The sequence below is a fragment of the Erythrolamprus reginae genome, chromosome 3 (genome assembly GCF_031021105.1).
Source record: "Erythrolamprus reginae isolate rEryReg1 chromosome 3, rEryReg1.hap1, whole genome shotgun sequence".
NCBI lineage: Eukaryota > Metazoa > Chordata > Lepidosauria > Squamata > Dipsadidae > Erythrolamprus > Erythrolamprus reginae.
Genome location: NC_091952.1, coordinates 77,835,679 through 77,848,551, shown reverse-complemented (window position 1 = coordinate 77,848,551; position 12,873 = coordinate 77,835,679). Strand labels below are relative to the sequence as shown.

Sequence of the window (12,873 nt, the reverse complement as noted above, 5' to 3'; positions counted from 1 at the left end):
AATCATACAATGAATGGAGTGACATAATAGCAGTCTTTCAATATTTGAGGTGTTGTCATATAGAAGAGGGGATTGACCTGTTTACCAAAGTACCTGATGGCAGCACACGAAGTAATGGATGGAAAATTCTCAAAGAGAGATGAAACCTAGAACTAAGGAGAAATTTCCTGACAGTAAGAATAATTAATCAGTGGAATGGCTTGACTCCAGAAATTGTGGGTGCTCCCTCATTAGAATTTTTCAGTAAGAGATTGGACAGCCATTTTCAGAATGGCATAAGGCAGTGATGGTGATTTTTTTTGTGCATTGGGTGCTGAAAGAGTGTGTGTGCATGCTATTGTGCGTGTGTGAGTGCTCACACCCATAATTCAATGCCTGGGGGTGTGTGAAAACAGCTTCCCCCACTCCCCAGAGGCCCTCTGGAGGCCGGAAATGGCCTGTTTCCCAATTTCTGGTGGGCCCAGTAGGCTTGTGTTTTGCCCCCCTCAGGTTCCAAAAGCTTCCCTGGAGCTGGGGGAGGGTTAAAACACCCTCCCCAGGCCTCCCAGAGGCTCTCTGGAAGCCAAAAACTTCCTCCCAGAGCCTCTGTGTGAGCCAAAAATCAGCTGGCTGGCACACACATGCACATTGGAGCTGAACTAGGGCAACAGCTCACATGCCAGCAGATATAACTCCACGTGCCACCTGTGGCACCCATGCCATAGGTTCGCCATCATTGGCATAGGGTACCCTGCTTGAGGAGGGGTTGGATTAGAAGACCTCTAAGGTCCCTTCCAACTTGTTATTTTGTATTCAGGACCTGCATTATTGAATCTGCTGTCTTCCTCTCTGCTTTAAAGCTGTAATGGTATGAGAAAGTAATTGAATGAACATTAGATATAAACAACTAATAGATAGTTTATGTCAGAAACACCCATGAAAAAGAGCTTCAGAAACTTCAGTTTTTCTGCCTAAATGAATAACCTAATAAACAGAGGCTGAAAGGTTTGCTTCTGATATTCTCTAATCTAGCCACATTTCTTCCATTGAAACATCTTACTATAGTCTGTAATTCTTGCTCCCTTCATCATGCTGTGAGGGCTTGGTAAGCGGGGAGATTACCTTTTAAATAATTTGAGAGGGTGGGCTAGTTATTTATCTACAGTATTTTTCTTTTTCCCACAATCGTAGGTCTACTAGCCACTTTAGGGGAAGTGGGAAGCCCCATTACAAGGGAATGGTCATGGAGGATAAAGCTGTCAGTGGGGGTTGGTTGCACTACTTTCAGTAATGAAACTGTCTGAATATTGTTTACTGGGAAACATAAATAGGAGATTATAGTAGCCTTCAAGCCCTACATATGATTGTCCCTTTAAAATCTCTTTGTTGATTCTAGGAAGGTATCTGGGCTAGACTAGACTTTGTTGTGGGGCTACAAATATCTTCCAAAGATTATAATTAGTCCTACAACTGTTCAAATTAACTTTCAGGTTTGCTCCATATAGAAGAGATAATTTAAACCCAGGATTTAACAGTTTACAGTGTTTTCTTTGGTTGTTTTTTTCTTTTGGAATTCCCTTCAGCTGCTTCCATTCTTTTTAAGCAGATTAAGTTTCTTTCATGAGAACTTTTTTGGCTTGGAAAAGAGAGGTCAATTCCAGGTTAGTTTGTTGATCATTTCCTTAGCTTTGGAATAATTCATATATCTTTATGAATAAGGAAATGTTCTATTTGACTGGATTATCTATAATGCTTGTAAATGTTTAATGAGAATATAGTCCATTCCTTCATAGATTCTGCTGCATGTCGTTGGGGGTGAGAGGAGAGGAAGTGTTGATATAGAAATGTTTCAGAAAACTTTTTTTCACTTACAGGTAGTCCTTGACTTACAGCAGTTCATTTAGTGGCCATTCAAAGTTATAAGGGCAGTGAAAAAAAGGTATTTAGCATTTTTCAACCTCTATGATTGTTGCAGCATTCTTGTAATTAAAATTCAGATGCTTGGCAACAACTAACTTATATTTATGATAGTTGCAGTGTCCATGTAATAATCTTTTATGATCTTCTGACATAAGATAGGGGAGCCAGATTCACTTAACAATAGTGTTACTAATTTAACTATTAACAACAACAACAGAGTTGGAAGGGATCTGGGAGGTCTTCTAGTCCAACCCCCTGCTTAGACAGGAAATCCTACACTATTTCAGAAAAATGGTTGTCCAACATTTTAAAAACTTCCAGTGCTGGAACATTCACAACCTCTGGAGGCAAGTTCCACTGATTAATTATTCCACTGTCAAGAAATTTCTCCTTAGTTCTACTTCTCTTCTTGTTTAGTTTCCACCCATTGTTTATTGTTCTACCCTCAGGTGCGTTGGAGAATAGGTTGACTCCTTCTTTGTGGCAACCACTGAGATATTGGAAAACTTCTATCATGTCTCCCTTGGTCCTTCTTTTTATTAAACTAGCCATGCCCAGTTCTTGCAATTGTTCTTCATATGTATTAGCCTCAAATCCCCTAATCATCTTTGTCGCTCTTCTCTGCACTAGAGTCTCAACATCCTTTTTTGCATTGTGGCAACTAAAACTGAATGCAGTATTCTAAGTATGGCCTTACCAAGGCCTTATAAAGTGGTATTAACACTTCACACAATCTTAATTCTATCCCTCTGTTAATGCAGCCTAGAACTGTGTTGGCTTTTTTGGCAACAGCTGCACACTGCTGGCTCATATTTAAATGGTTGTCCACTAGGACTCCACGATCCCTCTCATACCGTGTTTCCCCAAAAGTAAGACAGTATCTTACTTTCTTTTTATCCCCAAAAGCCCCACTATGTCTTACTTTTGGGGTATGTCTTATATTGGGAAAAAAAGCCAGTAGTCCGAAGGCAAACAAGACAGGAGTTGCCATTTACTCAGCGGTAAGTTCCGCGGTGTCTTTCAGCGCTTCCTTACAAAAATGGGGGTGGGGGAGAAGGAAAGAAACTGGTACAGCAGCCGGCGTCACTTACAAAGTCCTCTCCAAGCAGAGGATGCTAGAAACCACAGCCGGCTCCAGCGGAGGCAGAAAGTGACTGCAGCAGCGGCCAGCGGATGCTCGTAGACTGCCGGCGGTGGCAAAGCAAGTGTAACAGAAGCGCAAAAGGGAGCCAGCGAGAGCAAAGCCGCCGTGATAACTCGCTTAGCTTCGCTTTCCGTCCCGTCCCTCCCCTTCAGCTGCTAGCTCCGCCCAGCCCTCGCCTTTAAGGGTGAATGGTCTAGAGCTGGGCGGCGGATGGGTTGTTGCTGCTGCTGCTGCCTTCACTGGAAAGATAACGTCGCATTCCCGGAGTAAACCAGGCTGGTAGAGTTCGCCCTCTCTTTCTTTCCATCGCCATGAGGCCTGGCAGCGTGGATGGCAGGACCGCGCATTGCGTCTGTCTTGGATTGTTTCTTGCGCTGCTCGGTGGAGCCGGGACGCTGTGAGGTGAGTTGGAGCGCCGCGTGAGGTGGGCGCAGAGGGGTGTTGCCTTCGCTAGAGAGGATCCGGTGGCAATACCCCCGTGTTTCCCCGAAAGTAAGACATATGTCTTACTTTCGGGGTACGGCTTATATTAGCCAACCCCCCTGAAACCCCCGATATGTCTTACAATCTGGGGTGTCTTACTATCGGGGAAACAGGGTAGTTACTATTGTACCAAATATACTGTACCTGTGAATTTTGTTTTTCTTGCCTAGTTATAGAACCTTACTTTTTTTCCACCATTGAATTTCATTTTGTTAGATAGCGCCCATTGTTCAAGTTGTCAAGATCTTTTTGTATTTTGTGCTTATCTTCTGGAGTGTTGGCTATTCCTGCCAGTTTGATTTCATCTGCAAATTTGCTAAGTTCCCCATCTATCCCCTCGTCCAAGTCATTGATGAAGATGTTGAGGAGTACTGGGCCTAAAACAGAGCTTTGGGGTACTCCACTGCATACATCCTTCAGTGTAGATTAGTTCCATTCAGTACTACATGTTGAGTGCGGTTGGTTAGCCAGTTTTGAATCCATCTGGTGGTATTGCTGTCTATCCCACATTTTTCTACTTTATTTAGTAGTAGGTTATGGTCTACTTTGTCAAAAGCCTTACTGAAGTCCAAGTAAACCACATCGACAGCATTCCCCTGGTCCACTAATTTTGTCACTTTGTCAAGGAATGCTATAAGATTAGTCTGGCATGATCTGTTTATGACAAATCCATATTGGCTTTTGGTTATTACTTTGTTTGTTTCTAGATGTTCTAGGTGTTTGCTTGATTATCTTTTTCAAAATCTTCCCTGGTATTGAGGTCAGGCTGATAGGTCTGTAGTTTCCTGGATCTGTTCCCCCCCCCCTTTCTTGAAGATGGGAACTACATCAGCTCTTTTCCAGTCCTCTGAAAGTTCCCCAGTGCTCTAGGACCTTGAAAGATATAGTTCAGTGATTCTGAGATCTCATCTGCCAGTTCCTTCAGAACGTTGGGGTGTAATCCATCTGGTCCTGGTGATTTGAATTTGTCTAGAATAGACAGGTATTCCTTTACCATTTTCTTCCCTATTTTAACTTGTGTTCCCAATATGTTTTTGTGATGCTGTTTTTGATAGGTTGGACTGTTTTTTCCCTTTGTGTAAAGACAGATGCAAAAAACATGTTGAGTAGTTCTGCTTTCCCCCTGTTGCTTGTGACCTTCTTGCCACTTTCTCCCTGCAATGGACCAATTGTTTCTTTGACATTATTATTATTATTATTATTATTATTATTATTATTATTATTATGTCAATACAACTCAGCAAATGAGATTGCTATGCTGGATTTCGTATTTCATCACCAGTTGGGCGCTTCCCAAGCACCTAGGACTGCATGATGTAGCGACGAATTATGTGTGCGGATCACAGTAAAGCGGTCTTTTGCAATTGACAGATGGAGATTTTGTCAATTCTGATGGTTTTCAAATGTCCACTAAGATCCTTTGGCGCTGCGCCCAGCTTGCCAAGTACCACTGGGACCACTTTCACTGGCTTATTATTATTATTATTATTATTATTATTATTATTATTATTATTATTAATTAGATTTGTATGTCACCCTTCTCTGAAGACTATTTCGCTCACAATGTTTATTAAGTGGTTCACTTAACAATGGTAACAATGGTAACTATCTCACTTAACATAAATTTTGGACTACTTTTGTAACTTGAGGACTAAATCTACCAAACCTTACCAAATGCTGAGCCAGATTTCTTCCTTGCAGACTTATCTTGCTAGAAATGTTAAAAGAATAATGTTCTTACTCATTTATATTTTTGACATAATGAACAAAATTACTAGCCTAAGTAGAATAACTTACCGCATAAACAATGAAACATGGAACTCTAACAGATAACATTGTGAAACATTTCTATGTAACAAAGTTCTGTTAATTTCAGAGAGTGGCAGGACAATCTTACGGTAATTCTATTTTGCTGTCTTTCAGTTCATAAACCTTTGAATATTTCTAGATAACATTCCTTTTTGGATATTGTGTGCCATGTTAATGAAAGAGAGGGAGGGGAGGAAAGGGTTGTATGGGTGTTATTATTTTTGTTTTTAAACCTCTTTTATTTTCCCACAGCTGTTTTCATCTTAATTTAATATCTTCATCAAAGATATGTTCTTTGCACAATGTATGTTATCAGAAAAATATATAAGGATCTCTAATGAAATGTGAATTTATTTTTGGGACTATGTCCACTGCAAATGAACATGAACAAATAGACCTATCAGGTGCGAAGAATCAGGATCAAATGTTAAGTTTCAGTTAAGATTTATTGCTGAATCTAGTCAACTAACAGTAAGTGCTCAATTGGCGCCAGATAAGAGTTAATAGAATTTAAGGGAGATGGACTTGGATCGCTTCTGGGAACATAATGGCTCCAGACCCATTTCTCTCTTGACTCTGGTTCCTAGTTCTGCTATTTCTTCTACATGTTCAGGAGAAATTGCACGGTACTAAGGCAGGGGTCCTCAAACTTGACAACTTTAAGACATATGGACTTCAAGTCCCAGAATTCTCCAGCTAGGTATGCTGGCTGGAGAATTCTGGGAGTTGAAGTCCAAAATCTTAAAGTTGCCAAGTTTGAAGACCTCTGTACTAAGGAGACAAATCCTGAGTGACAGCCATACAAAATAATCTCAAGAAAAAATTATCTATGACTTGCATTCCATATTGTCCTACCAGACCATGTTTAAGCCACATTAGACTTAATATTGTAGGTCTGCCTGTCATTTTTGTTATTCTCCTGTTGTCTTATGACAGGTGAAGAACAATCCATCTGAAATACTTTAGGGCAGAGGGAAGCAGTGTGAACATAGGAGTAATTTTGATAGATCAGTAAGGTCTGTTTAATGAGCAGTCTTTTTCCCAAGCTGGAAGCTGGGGCAATAATTCACCCTCAGTGTAGGTGTAACAACTGGAATTCAGAGCTGATAAAGTGATGAAAATGGGAAAATATTAATTGGAAGGTGACTCATAAAAGAGAATGAGTTGCTTAAATTCAAACCTGTATTATAAAATTTGCAGTATTCTAATAGGACCAGGTGAATTGCAAGGGGATGAATCTATTTCTGGACACTTTCCCACAAAGTTTTAATAATCAAAGAAGGTGAATTCGTGAGTTGGTCTGTAGATACTTTCCTCCAAGGTTTGTATCGATTAGAGTTCACGGAGAGGGGCGGCATACAAATCCAATCAATCAATCAATCAATCAATCAATCAATCAATCAATCAATAAGAATTGCAGTTGTTATATCAATCAGTTAAGAATTGTAGCTATTAACTAAGAAGAATGCATCCAAATGCGTAGACTTGGAATATTGGAACAGTAGTGTATTCATTTCTTCCTTCTCTTGTTCTACCACTGAATGGGAGAGTGGTGTATGAGGGACCTAGATAGGCAAGGATTTACAGTTCTGAATCATCCTGCAGGGAAGAATAAAGATTTGAAGAGAGCAGATGTGTGGACTCAAGCAGAACAAAGTTCTAAGGTCAAAGAGTATCACTGTGGGATCCAAGCCCTGGGAGACCTGTCTAGTCAAAGGAGCAGAGCCCAAAATTAACTGCATTTTGTTTATACCCATGTCATAATCTCTTTAGTCAGAAAAACAAATTCTGATTGGATTCTAAACAATCAATTCTCCTTGCTACAAAGCAGGCTTATATCATTTGTGCCAAAGCAAGAATCTCAGGAATAATTGTAAATGAAGAATCGTGGTACTTCCTTTCTTGTGTTCTACTTTAGAAATTATTTTAATTCACCTAATTTCATTTCATTTGGGAACAGGGTGAAACATACATACATCTCAAATGTTTCAATGGGTTTCTCTGATAATGGCCAATATGATTTTTTTTAAAAAAATGTGTCTTGACTTTTTAACATCTTCGTAGTTTTCTATTTAAATTCTTGTTATGCTATGCAATACTCAGTATGTTCTGCTTCCTTGATTCCTAGAAGGAAACATTTATGAATATGAGACCTTGATATTTTCCAGGACTTACCCTAAGAGATATATAAATTTCAATAGAACCTCTCCCTTAACATTCTGCCCCTTAGAGATATTGATCCTAATGATGGATGAAACACAACTGAACACTATTCCGTTTTGGAGAAAGCATGACTTTACTGTCAAGACAAATGCCTTTGAATTAATTATGCCAGTTGGCACGCATACAGAAGCTCTTGATTATATTCTTGAGTATGCCACTATGCATTGTGTTGCTGGTATAGAATTATGGACATTCAGTGTGAGGGAATTCAATAGTTCACTATTCTCTGTCAGAATGCTGCTTGTATATAGTATGAAGCTGGTCATGGCTTCATAGTGCAGAGAAATATAATTCTAGCAAGAGGAGTTTGTTGCGTAGCAATAGAACAAACCTTGGTCAAAGTATGCATTCCTTTTTATACAGTTCTGCATTGCCACCGATGAACTTGCTACAATTCCCTGTAGTTGCATATAGTATGAGAATTACAAGGCTCAAATCCACTGTGAAAAAGTACTGTATTTTGGGGAGTATAAGATGCATGGGATATAATACGCACCTTCATTTTTGGGGAGGAAAATAGGGAAAAGAATCTGCTTACCAGATATTCATCTGGCTAGCGTCCTTACTCTGGTCAGCTTCAGCACCTTATCTTATCCTCTGGCTGGGGCTGAAAGAAAACCCAACCTTATTCCAAGAGAGCAACCACGAAAGAGCTTGCAAGCCGGTAAGAGCTGGGAACATCATTAGCACCTGATTAGGGCTGGAAAGAAACATTGGGAACAAGCAGAGCCATGAAAAAGCCATGCAAAGACTAAGGGCTTGGAAAACATTCTTTGGAAAGAGTAATAATGAAAGAACCTGTAAGGTAATTGCTGAGAAGATCGTTAGCACCTAGTTAGGGCTGGGAAAAAAAAGCTTAAAAAAGCTACATTCAGAATATAAGGTACACCCAAATTTTCATCCTCTTTTAGATAGGAAAAAGGTGCGTTTTATACTGTGAAAATTACAGAAAGTACCTAGGGAAGTAGGTAAAGACAGAAGGAAGGAATTTGTATAATGTATTGGTTTACACTAGTTTATCTCTGGACGATATACTCAATTATTTTCATTATGAATAAAGATGGTGAGAATTTGTTTTATTCATTCATTCATTCATTCATTCATTCATTCATTCATTCATTCATTCATTTATTAATTAGATTTGTATGCCGCCCCTTTCCGTAGACTCGGGGCGGCTCACAACACAATAAAACAGTTCATAACAAATCTAATAATTTAATAATTTAAAATATTTTAAAACCCCCATTATTAAGCAGACATACGTACAAACATACCATACATAAATTGTATAGGCCCCGGGGAGATATCTCAGTTCCCCCATGCCTGATGGTAAAGGTGGGTTTTGAGGAGTTTACGAAAGGCAAGGAGGGTGGGGGCAGTTCTAATCTCTGGGGGGAGCTGGTTCCAGAGAGTCGGGGCCGCCACAGAGAAGGCTCTTCCCCTGGGGCCCACCAAATGACATTGTTTAGTTGACGGGATCCGGAGAAGGCCCACTCTGTGGGACCTAATTGGTCGCTGGGATTTGTGCAGCAGAAGGTGGTCTCGGAGATATTTTGTACATATCTGATAATAAATTGGACTGCAATTATCTTTTCAATTTTCCAATTGTTTGGATGAAATTTATAGAATAAATGAATTCTATTCCTGGAAAGAATTGGAAAAAAATGTGCTTATTAAGTAAAATGCCTACTGAAATGCATATAGAATACAAACAAAATAACATACTTTGTTTTAGAAGTAATGCATACATTTGATTAACAAAACTATTTCAATTTTTTTTAGAATCAAATGTTTTCTAGTAATCTGTTGATTGTTGTTTCATTTTTTGTGTGAATTTAGTGATTGCTTTACTTCTAGTATTTGGGGATTAATGGATCTTATTAGACTCCTATCTTGAAATATAGTGCATTGTTTGGTCCCTCCCTGACCTTCAATTATTAGCATCTCTTTCCAGGAATGGAATCCAATATGGCCTACTTAGTTAATTTGCTGAGGGCAAATGTTAAGCACAAGGTAGAATATTTTAATCCTAAATTGTAATTGTAGTGATTTATTATTAATGAGGGAAACTAAAGTATGTGGCATACTACATTCAACCCTGAAACCCACAGATGCCTGGAAAATGCAGTACCAAGAAAATGAGATGACATGGAACTCTGAAAGGCTGAAGACCAGGATGAAATAAATAGGAAGTTGATACTATGAGCCAAATTGCTCTAAAGAGAATAACAACATCCTAATAGGAGCGCAAATGCCTACTTTGCAAAATTCTTTATTCTAAGGTTTACAAAATAGAGTACAGTGATACCTTGTCTTACAAACTTAATTGGTTCCAGGACGAGGTTCTTAAGGTGAAAAGTTTGTAAGACGAAACAATGTTTCCCATAGGAATCAATGGAAAAGCGATTAATGCATGCAAGCCCAAAATTCACCCCTTTTGCCAGCTGAAGCGCCCGTTTTTGCGCTGCTGGAATTCCCCTGAGGGTCCCCTCCATGGGAAACCCCACCTCCAGACTTCCCTGTTTTGTGATGCTGCAGGGGAATCCCAGCAGGGGAATTCCAGCATCGCAAAAACGAGCTGTTTGCTGGCAACAGAAGTCCGGAGGTGGGGTTTCCCAGCGAAGGGAGCCTCATTGAAATCGCAGCATCGCGAAAACACCAAAGTCCTCGAAACCCCACCTCTGGACCTCTGTGTTTTTGCAATGCTGCCATTTCAATGAGGCTCCCTTCGCTAGGAAACCCCACCTCCGGACTTCCGTTGCCAACGAAGCACCCATTTTTGCGCTGCTAGGATTCCCCTGCAGCATCACAAAAACAAGGAAGTCCAGAGGTGGGGTTTCCCATGGAGGGGAGTCTCAGGGGAATCCCAGCAGCGCAAAAACGGGTGCTACGTTGGCAATGGAAGTCCGGAGGTGGGGCATCCCAGCAGCCGTGGTGGGTTTGTAAGGTGAAAATAGTTTGTAAGAAGAGGCAAAAAAATCTTAAACCCTGGGTTTGTATCTTGAAAAGTTTGTATGACAAGGCGTTTGTAAGACGAGGTATCACTGTACTACTTTAAGAGATAGTATATTTTCTTTATTAATTTCTGTTACAATTGGATAAGCACATATGTAACCCTCCCAAACATACGATTTTATTTTGTTATTAGGCTGCAGTAATTTGCCATTACTATATTCAGAATTTTCTGCGTGCAATTTTATTAGTATTTTTTGTTACGCAGGCCAGGTTTTCTATATAGAAGGCTGTCTTCTCTTTGCTTTGTGCCTAGATTTGCACACAATTGTGTGTAAAAGAAAAACAGAATTACTTTACCATAAACATTTACCATAAACCATAGAAACATTTAAATATGTTAAAGGGTTAAATAAGGTTCAGGAGAGAAGTGTTTTTAATAGGAAAATGAACACAAGAACAAAAGGGCACAGTCTGAGGTTAGTTGGGGGAAAGATTAGAAGTAACGTGAGAAAATATTATTTTACTGAAAGAGTATTAGATGCTTGGAACAAACTTCCAGCAGACGTGGTTGGTAAATCCACAGTAACTGAATTTAAAGATGCCTGGGATAAACATATATCCATCCTAAGATAAAAGACAGGAAATAGTATAAGGGCAGACTAGATGGACCAGGAGGTCTTTTTGTGCCATCAATCTTCAATGTTTCTATAAGAAACCGAGGAGCTTACATTTTAAAATTACTTACAAGTATGCAGATGTTTGCTGCTTAGTTTTCTCTGACCATAGCAGCAGTCCATGACTAGATTAAAAGAAAGAAAGAAATTACGGTATATTGTATTGATCTCTCTTACTTAGTGGTTCAAGAGGCAATTTCAGCCTTAAATACAGAGTGTGTAAATGTTGCAGAGGAGCAGCATTAATACAGTACGATGAGCAATAGAAGTCAACAAGAAACAAACAAGATTGTCTTTCATGATAGAATCTTCCTCTAGTTTATTAAAGCATTCTTTGGGAACATATTTTATATTACTGATAATATAACTATATTTATTTTGGTGTAACAAAACACTGCACAAAATTAAGGATCTCATGATGGAATGTGTTTTGATTTAAGAGTTTGTGGTTCTTTGTTCTCATCAAAATTACTGCATTAAGGAAAACTTTTTAATTTCCATTTCCATTTAAGTGCCACTAGGGGGAATTCAAATCACTTAACTTATTTAGCAGCTGTTCCAGTTATGTATTTATTATAGCCTCCATAATAGTTTCTCTGTGATTCAAGCTGAAAATAAGCCTCGAAACTAATGGCTTTTGTAGCCAAAGTTTTCAGATGCTAGATTCCAACTTCATTAGGCACTCTGACATTTCTTTAAGGTAAATCACCTAATTACAGTTTTATATATTTAAAGCACGTTGAGATGAATAAGAGTTGATAACAATCAGATTCTCTCCAATGCCTCTGGTGACTAGAAGTTTCACAATATGCAGAAGGTATTCTTCCATTCTTCCAGTCACTATTGTGAACTTAACAGCTGCATTGTTTGCTTTCAAATGAAATTGCACTGATTAATGGAGAGTGAAAAGCCTGGCAGACACCAGATACTGTTCAGAGGCTTTATAACCGCCTCCCAGATATTTAGGATATGTAAATTCAACTTTGTTAGTAATGTGCAAAGATTTTTTTTAAGCTTTGTTGATGTTTTATAATACACAGCTTTCTCTCTAAGCTTGGTGTTTTTTTGCATGTGTTTCATTACCGAACTCTGTTGCATCACTGATTAATAGTTGCTTTACTAGCTTATTGATTCATTATTAATTAGGAAATAAAATGTGTGCAAGCCAGCAATCAAGTTCAGAGAACACCAGGTAATCTACATCTCAACCCTGACCTGTGTGTATTGTTTTATAATACAGGTAGTCCTCAACTTATTCAATTTATTCAATTCAATTTATTAAATTTGTATGCCGCCCCTCTCCGAAGACTCGGGGCGGCTCACAACAATAATAAAAAACAATATTCCAGTGAAAACAAATCTAATATTAAAAAGCACATAAAACCCTATCATATTTAAAAAAGCAAACAACATATACATACTCAAACATAAATATAAAAAAGCCTGGGGGAAAGGTGTCTCAACTCCCCCGTGCCTGGCAGTATAGATGGGTCTTGAGTAATTTACGAAAGACAAGGAGTCTGGGGGCAGTTCTAATCTCCGGGGGGAGTTGATTCCAGAGGGCCGGGGCTGCACAGAGAAGGCTCTTCCCCTGGGGCCCGACAAACGACATTGTTTGGTCAACAGGACCCGGAGAAGGCCAACTCTGTGGGACCTTATCGTTCGCTGGGATTCGTGCGGTAGCAG

At 39.3% G+C, this 12,873-nt stretch overlaps 1 protein-coding gene across 5 annotated transcripts in view; it reads left to right on the top strand.

The window, feature by feature from the left end:
• GLIS1 (GLIS family zinc finger 1) overlaps nt 1-12,873 on the top strand; it is a 260,750-nt gene that overhangs the window by 46,145 nt on the left and 201,732 nt on the right. For 2 of the 5 annotated variants that reach the window (XM_070745925.1, XM_070745921.1), the window contains exon 1: nt 1,408-1,640. The exons of 1 other annotated variant lie outside the window; for it this stretch is intronic. The gene's annotated coding sequence lies outside the window, so the exon portion shown is untranslated. Of the gene's footprint in view, nt 1-967; nt 985-1,407; nt 1,641-1,853; nt 1,919-12,873 lie in introns of those variants that run through there. 2 more of the 5 variants (XM_070745923.1, XM_070745924.1) reach the window with 2 other exon arrangements.